This window comes from Parasteatoda tepidariorum, chromosome 5 (genome assembly GCF_982258835.1).
Source record: "Parasteatoda tepidariorum strain Cologne lab strain chromosome 5, Ptep-v5.0, whole genome shotgun sequence".
Lineage (NCBI taxonomy): Eukaryota > Metazoa > Arthropoda > Arachnida > Araneae > Theridiidae > Parasteatoda > Parasteatoda tepidariorum.
The window spans coordinates 15243687-15253061 of NC_141759.1; the positions used below are offsets into that span (position 1 = coordinate 15243687).

The following is a 9375-nucleotide window of genomic DNA, read 5'->3' on the forward strand; positions in this document are numbered from 1 at the left end:
GAAATTTTGTAAGCAGAAAATAGCCTCTTAAGTTAATATATGGGTGATTCTTTTTAAACATGACAATTCGGACCAAAACATTTCTTCAAATTTAAAGTCTTCAAAATAATCTAAAATTTTTTTGTATACTTCTTTAGTTACATATATTAATATCTTACAGACAGCAGTGTAGTTTATTGAGATTTGCTCGAGTAAAAAAATAATAAAGAAATTCACCAAATCTTGAATGCCAGGAAAATGACATATTAGTTTAGTTTAAAAAACAGTCATTTTAAGTTAATAGTAAGTAACTCAACTTAAGTCTTTATGTTAGATGGACCATAAATTGCTTAAATTAATTCTTTTTATCCACTGTAGAAAGAATCAATTTTTTTTTGTTATTGATATGTACAAGATAAAATTGTGCATAATAATCAATCATTAAATAAATAAACAACTTCGATTACATCCAACCATATTGCAATCATACGTAAACTTGGTATTATGTTAATATTTGTTTTTCCTCCTTACAGTATTAGCAGTTAAAAGAAATTTTTGGTAACACTTCAATGTCCTGGTATTCATAAGCCAGGAAAATGACAGCCAGGATAATGACAAATTCGCCATTTTATAGCATATAACTTTAATTTAATATTTTGGCTTAAGACGTTTACATTCGGCAAAAAACAACAGAATTTCTTAAAATAATTCAGATAAATCTATGTAGTTTATATTATTAATGATTTCAAGAAGCCAGGAAAATGACAACACAAAAACCTACTCATCTTGAAAAAGTTTTTGAAAGACATTTTGAACCAGAAAATTGGTTCATTATTCGTGCATGTTCATATAGGAGGATATCTAATAAATCTATTAACGTAAGATATTGATTGCTGGCTCTATCTATCTTATTTATAAACCACTAAATAAAAGTAGCCAGGAAAATGACAGATTTTTTTAGTACAAAAAAATTATTGAAAAAAAAATTTTTTTAAACGAAGGTTTTGCAAATAATAACATCTGCGTATATTCTAGAAATGCTTACACCGGTTGAGATAAAAAAAAAAAATTAGATATTGAAAAATTTATGGGAAGTTTTGAAACTAGTTATTATTGGAAACATTGTTTGGAACTTGCCAGGAAAATGACATTTTGAAGTTCAATTAATTTTTTTAACTATACAAAACAGTCAATGCTAGTGCAAAGTCATTTTAAAATGCTAACAGCAATGCAATTTATTAACTTTTAAGAAAAAAAGTTCTTCAAGTATTATAGTATTAGATCTTGGAGCAAGGGACAGTGAATTGTAATATTTCGTGAGAACCACTCATATATTATGCCACTTATTGAATAGAATTGTAGCTAACAGTAGAAAATAGCCACTTAAATTAATATATATTATGCCACGTTTTTCAATAAAATGGTGGCTAACAGTAGAAAATAGCGACTTAAGTTAATCTATATGATTAAATTTTTTTCATTATGCCACTTAATGTATCACTGCAATGTAAAAAGTCGGAATAAAACGGGTTTAAACCCTGGCCGTAAGATAATTGGAATAAAATGGCAATTTATTTTCTTTGAATTGAAATTTCTTTGTGCAGTATTTTCAGGGCTGCCAATTATAAAATATGTGATATAAAAACTTGATTAAAAATTAGATGTTTGTATAGTAAAACCAAAGTTCCAGACATTAGACATTTGTCAATGGGGAAAAAAACAACAATCAGCAAATGAAACAGTTACTAAACAGAATTTTCCATAATCACTAAACTTAATGAATATTTTAAAAATACTTACAAAAAATGATGTAAAGAATATTAAGTGCCGTAGTGTAAATTTAAGAGAGGAAAAAATATTGTTAAGATTTATAGCTTACTATTGAGGAGGATAGGTTGAAAAAGCAGCAAAAACAGATTGATTGCTTGATGCAATCTGAAGATGTTATCGCCTTCGATCTTCTCTTCTCAGGCAACAAAATAGATTTTAATGTTTTTAATCGGATTCTTTAAAATTTAATTTCATTAATTGCATTCCATTTTCCTATTTCTTAAGTGTGCCAACTCTTGCATTTTAAATATCTGCATTTTTGAAGTTATACTTCTTATGCGACTTCCAACAAGGTTGCGTTAAACGTTTAACGCTACATTTTTATTGGCCGGGAAATCACGTGGTAGGATCTAGTTTTCTTTCATTCATTTCCATATTGTTTTGATTCTCACTAGCATAAAAATAATAAAAGTATTGTTTTTCTATAAATATTTTTGTTTGATTAGATACACATATAATTTAATAGGGTAGTATTTTTTATTTTCAAACTTAGTGGATAACAATTGTAAAAAATGAGTGAAAAAAATCCCACGGGCAATGCGACGGATTTAAGGTTATGTCAAGGTACGCCTCTTGTGAATATCAATTAGGTTTTCTCTTTTCTAATTGCCATTTATATTTCACCAAATGCAGCCATGAGGGATATTAAATTATTTATTGCGAAATCTTTATTGCCACTATCCACTGCAGGTTCACAAGCTCTGGCAGACGTTACTGGTGAAGAAATTGATTATTGTGAGCGGCCTGTGATCCTTGCAGGAGATTTTAATGTGAATTTTTTGCTACCTGAAGTTGAAACATTATTAACCTTCCTTAAAGACAAATTTGGATTGGAAATGATAAATGGTAGGAATGATCCAACAATCAGAGGGGGAACTACCATTGATGCAGTTTTTGCAAGAAATATTGAAAAAATAGAAATCAAACATTTCGTATCTTACTTTAGTTATCATAATCCCATTGTAAATGTCATAGATGTGAATCTTTCTCCACTCGAAAATGATAATTAAAAGATGCGATCAATTGTGAATTGTAAGCAATGTTAATAAAGTTTGTCTTAAAGAAACAATATGATTTCACTAAAAATCAATTTCTACTCCTTCCTATTTTCATTTCCACATTACGAAGTTTCACTTCTTACGCGCGGAGGGACTCCCCGCACTATTTTTTTTTCTTATTTTTCCTTTAAAAATATACTAAATTGATTATATCAGTTCTATATATTGGGCAGGGTGACTACAAAATACTGTTAAAAAATATCGAATCATATTACACAGATATTAAATAGAAAATTATAAATACATTAATATGATATATATAAACACTATAAATGGGGAAAAAAAGTCATTCGAATCGACCACTATCTTTATCAATGACTGAAGATAATCTCTTACGTCATTGTCCGATGGCGGCACGAATGATTTTAAGAGGTAATTTGTCCCATTCAAGCAATAAAGAAACTCTGAGAGAGACCAAAATTCGATCCTTCTTAGTATTATCTTTACTAACTTAAGACTCTAAAATTCTCAACAAAACAACACAATTATATAAAGGATTAGATCTGGTGGTGAAGATGGCCAATCTTCTTGCTTAATAAACTTCTGGCAAATGACATGGAACCAAGCCCGTGTCGTTTTGCGATAGTCCGTAGTTGAAATGTACAATTCTTTTTGGTATGCAATCTGTCTGTATGTGGTAATAAATATGTAGCCAATACATCCTTTTTGTAATATTCAGAATCGATTATTGAACTCTTTATCGATTAATTTCACAAATTTTTTTTTTGAGGTTTGACACTGCAGACCTAAATCAATTCAGAAGTCTAGTTCTGAAAGCGTTGTACAGTTCGAACATTTTCAGGTATATCATCGAAATTGCTGAATATAGAACATTACTTTTAACATAACTTTAGTCAATGAAAAATATTTTCTCATCAGTAAAGATTATTCAGTCAAAACTCTTGTTATCTTGCCGGCTCAGCAATTTTTCATATCTTTGCAACCTTTTAAATTTTTATTCCCTTGTAAAATCTTGAAATTTTCTATAACGATAAAGGCAAAAACACAAATCTTCATTTAACCCTCTGGCGGTTTAGCGAATAGGCAAAATTGGGTAAATGTTTACCCCCTATGCATTGATTTCCTATCTCATGATATGGAAAACCCGGTATTGCTATGCGGAAAAGACTGGAGGTTACATTACGACATTTTACGTACAGAATTGTTATTGGATTAACATAACTTGCAGAGCTCTACGGCCCACGTTGTCTTCTGCAGCTAGTCTATTTGCTGAACTTTTTGGATTTCTTCGTATCGTTTCACAAATTCTTTAAATGCTTTCTTTTGTAGAAACTGAACATAGAAGACCTGACCTGGGTCAATCTTTACAGCTATTAGTATCCATTAATTGATTGATAATTTTATATATAAATATTTTATTAAGCCTAAGAAATTTCTATTGCTTAAAGATTCTACTTGCAGAAAATCCGATATCAATAAGCTGTTTAACCATCAACATTTTTTATTGCATTTTTAAACTGATTCTGAACAATTTGTTTCAAACAAAAATCGTGTACACTTATAAAATGTATCACTGACAAGAATATACGTATGCATGAAGAGAGAGAGAGAGAGAGAGAGAGCAATTGTTTCTCCAAACAAATTTACTCCTGTTTTTTTTTTTTTTTTTTTTTTTTTTTTATCTTGAAGTAATTAGAAACCACCATGTTTATTCTTTTGACTCTCCATTGTGTTTGCAACTTTAATTATTGGTATTTTCATCAATTTTAATATTTTAATTTTTCTTTCCTCTCTTACTTTTGTTTTGATTTATCTATACATAAGGTTCCTTCTTCTTTTTACTTGTGTAAGCAATATTTCAATATATATTTATTTTTAGAGATAACCATTTTCATCTTGTTCAAATACTGTAATTCTAGTTTTCGTCAAATACGTGACAGTTGGCTATTCGGTCACTCGCGCATCACATCACCTCAACCATAAACAAGCTCCTATCCCAGTTTTTAGGGTTCTATTTAAGGACACGTGATTAAGACTCCGATCAGATGACATAGACAGCGCCTCATCTGATACCTCTCTCTTCATCGACATAGGATAAGAACCTTCGATTTCCAGAGTGGATAGTCATGATCAATTATCATATCCACTGGGTATATTAAAGGGATTTTTCTCAAACTGTGTGAAAAATAAACCAGCTAGCGTAAATACCAACTTCTAATTAATAAGTCCTCGAATCATTAGTGAGAAAAACAAGAGGAAAATACCAAATCCAGATCCTTCCAAAAGGGAATCGGAAATTTAACACTTTTGCCAAAAGTTTGGCATAATTCGGATGTTATATTGCAGGTTTAAGTAAACAGAAGGGAAAAATTTAAAAATTGGTGCGAAATCTTAATAGAATAAAATGTTTCAACTTATTCCTACGTACCAATATATGCTTATAAATTAAATACAAGGGTTCAACTTTTCTGAAAAAGCAAATTTTGATTCCAAATTTTAGACAGGCAGTCATTGTAGTAGTTATTTGGTTGTTCAAGGTTTTAAGGTCCCATGGGGTCCTTTTACTTTGCCATCATGTGATACTTTATCTTGCAGCAAAATCTTATTTTGCGCTGTTAATTATTAAGGTCTGATGACTAAAATCGACCGCATTGCCAAATAATCAGGCAGGACATTCTAAATGACATACTTTTTTTAGCTCAAAGAATTTGACTTGATATGTAGCGGATTAGAGTCCCTGTCCTCTTTTATCCGAGTTGAGACCTACAGTTGATGAGACTAATTGGTATATAAACATGGGAAGAATTAAGGCAGTTGACGACTGAAGCGCTTAAAGAATAGATGTTGCTAAACGTTCAAAAGCTTTTAGTTTTACATTATTAGTGGTTTGTACCATTTGTTGAATTAGTGCTGTCAGACTGGCTTCCCTGCGGCGGAAAGGTTTAACCGTTTCTGGTGCAAAATATTTTGATTTAAAAATTTTAAACAGGCAGCACATTAGCAAGAATGATAATTAATCAAAAACAAAACAAAAAATCTTGTAACAAAAGATTTTGCAGAGTGGTAACGAATTAAAAACTAAAACTTGCCTGTTCTGTTTCATTCGGTAATCATGAAATAATTGAGAAAAAAGTAGCATGCGTGGCTGTCAACTTGTACGTCCGTTGAAAAATAATTTTCTTAGTGGTAGCAACATTAGCGTTTTGGCATATTAAATCTTGAAGTTTAAAGTTTCAAAAAAAAATTTAAACTCTTGACGAATCAAAAATTTTAAAATCTATGAAGATAGGATATATTTGTTGACTAATTATGCTTATACATATCTCAATAGTTTTGCTTTTTGAAAATTCCTCCAAACTTAAATGTTGTGTTACTATCACTTTGTAAAATCTTTTTCAACGAGTGTACAAATTTGTAGGTATGGAAATGTACCAACTAATTTGAGACAAAATTTTTCACCTAATGATAGCAATTAATTTATTTTATTTTATAACCGTCGTTGAGCAATAGACACAATTTTTGAGTTTACGACTACTAAAGCTCAACTACGTAGCCTTGTAATGTTGAACCCAATCCAGAAGACAAGGGAACTCCTGGATCAAGTATTGGGAAAAATTTGCTTTCGTGGAGGACTTTCTGATGGAACTAATCAGCATTGGCGTTACAGGGAGAGGAAATCAGGTGGACGAGCATGCATGATTAAATGCCCTTGTTTACGATTTTTTTTAAACAGAAGTATTCCTTTGGTATTGCGCAGCGAAACACTAAAAGAAACCTAACTAGAATTTGGTCAGAATTGAAAGGTAAAGTCCGGGCAGTTTAAATAAACAAACAGCATGAGAGATATTCTAGTTTTAATTATACTTATCGATATACTCATATTGAATTGTAATTTAGAGCCTGTTTTTAGTTTTAATAATTTTTAGTATTTAAAGTAGAAAAGAATGGCTTCTCTTACGCGAAAAATAGCAAAGTATATTTTTATTTCCAGTTTTCCACCTTTTTATTTGGTTTTTAAGTTTTTTTCATGTCTATGAGGGAATAAATTTTTTCGTTTCAAATGTAATTTCTAAGTATCATTGAACTGCAGATGAATCAAATTCCAATGTTTATAAGTTGAGTAAAATGTAAATAAATAAAAGGTTTTACACAATGTGTATGTCTCATATTTTTTGAACTTCGTTTAAATAAAAGAGTATCACATACAAAGTCAAACTGAAATACAAGGTCGTCTAATGAGTGAGTTTAGTCGAGTTGAATTGCGAAGAAATCCTAATAAACTTTCGAAAGTAGTTTTGGTAGTTAAATGTAATGAGCATAGTTAGTTGGAATTGAATTTCTTAAGTTTATCCTCCTGCTTACTTTATGGTCATGATACAAAATCAAAGGTCAAATTATATTTATCTTTAATAAAACATAACATATTCAAAATTATATTTTTAATTGAGTATGGAATCAACAGTTGGCAATTACTGTTTTGACTAAGCATTAGAAATAACTTAGCATTCTAAGACATTACAACTCCCACGAAAAGCAAAATTAAATAAAACAGAATCCATTTGCCTTTAAAAATATGCTTTTATTTCTTATCATTTGTGAAAACAAACATCTTCGTGATAGAAGTTATTTTTAAAAAAAATTAACCGAGAACGGCTCCGAAAGATTGACTTACAGCAGCAGCGGAATTACCAATAGAACTGAAGTCGATTTGACCAATATTGGAGGAACTCAATATGTGTATGAGAGTAGCAACGAGTTCCAGAAGAGCTTGTATAACTATTTCAGCTTGAGATGCTCCGGCAGAAGAAGCGCTGACTTGTCCGACCAAGTTAGATACAACTGATTGCAAGGCACCAACATTCAATACCCCACCTGAAGCCAAACTGGAAGCTGCTGAACTGATTCTAGATTGAGAAGCTCCAGAGTTAATTCGTGATACAGCGGAAGCACTAGATGCTGCACTAGCTCCTGCGGCACTTCCATATCCAGTTTGCACACCTTGGCTATAGCCTCCTGCAGCAGCACTGGCGACTGCACCGGCACTAGCACCTCCTCCAGAAATGTAATTGGATTGTACAGCTTGACCATAACCACCAGCGGCAGCTCCAGCTGCTGCATCTGCTCCAGCACCTAAAAGATCTTTTATTAGTATTGCTTATGTATTTATAAACTCTAAACTAAATAAATTCAAATTTATTTATTTATTTATTATTAAATTTAGCAAATTGATTTTTCTAAATCTATTTATTTGTATTTTTATAGAAACCACCGATATTTTTAGGTAATATCTAACTTGCAGATTGTTTTCCTTCTCTTTTGATCGTAACGTTCGCCTTCCAATGGGGCAGTAAACAAAGATATAAAAGAGTGAAAATACGATCAGCTGGCACTTAAACCTGAAGGATACTTAGAAAAATGATATATCAGTATGCAATCATTTCGGCTTCTGGCGCAGCAGCTGATATATATAAAGCTTCCGAGGTTTATCGTTTGCTTACATCTGGAAAACTGGAAAATTCGACGAATTCAAAATCAGTGAACTATAACAATGGGGATGCTGCACACAGAAGACAAGATATATTATCCACAGCTTTACTAATTGCCACTACTATTTCATGACAGGCTATTTTTATTTAATTGTTCCTCCTGCGGAAAGTTGAGTACATGGCCAATGAGGATAATAGTAGCATGTATCTGCGTATGTATGAATGTTTGCATCAGGATAATAAAGGCATCTGGATTAAACATCCATGAGAAAGATACATGAGAAAGGATTCGTCAAATTCAAAACATTGATTTGCTTTTCAATTTTTTAAAACTGTGAGATTCCTATTCATTTTCAAAATTCTAAATTGTGTTGTAAATAATACGCTCAAAGGTTTTTGTTTAAAAGTAATGGATTTCGAACTTTATTTTAAATACAAAAAATTCAATAATTTATTACCTTTATTACTTACGGTCGATTTAAAAATTGGACCTAATAGAGAATATATTTCACAATTTTCTGAAAAAGGGGAAAAATAAACTACTTTTCTTTTTAACTGAAAGTAATTATTTTTACATCTTTCCTCACAAATCTTGTCTTAGTTAGAAACCAAGAACGTAGTTTAATAGATTGCGTAGAAGTGCATTTTCCACTTTACTTCAACAAGTTTATTTCTTAAATGCTTTGCCGCTTAATTCTTAGTAACTCGATAGCTTAAATGCTTCACTTCTTATATTTTAACAACTTGATTGCAACTTCATTTCTTACATGATTTGCTGCTTATTTCTTAACAAATTGAATGCGACTCAATTTCTTAAATAATTCTTCTAAATGGAATAGTATACACAAAATCAGAAAATATAATCGAAAGAGTAACTGATAAGTAAAACCAAGCTGCAAATGCAATGGATAGCTGACGACAGAAAGTAACAGTCTGATTTCTTATGCCCGTTTTAATTCATTTTAATTTACGAAACTGGATCAAAAAAATACCCCAAACCTTATCTCGATTCACGGATTCGAATGAAAAAACTATTAAATTATTAATGCTCCAATCAAAAT

At 31.0% G+C, this 9375-nt stretch overlaps 1 protein-coding gene across 3 annotated transcripts in view; it reads right to left on the reverse strand.

Moving 5' to 3' along the window:
* Positions 1 to 9375, reverse strand: part of LOC147808594 (uncharacterized) — a 120059-nt gene that overhangs the window by 103090 nt on the left and 7594 nt on the right. The gene's annotated exons all lie outside the window — the stretch shown is intronic.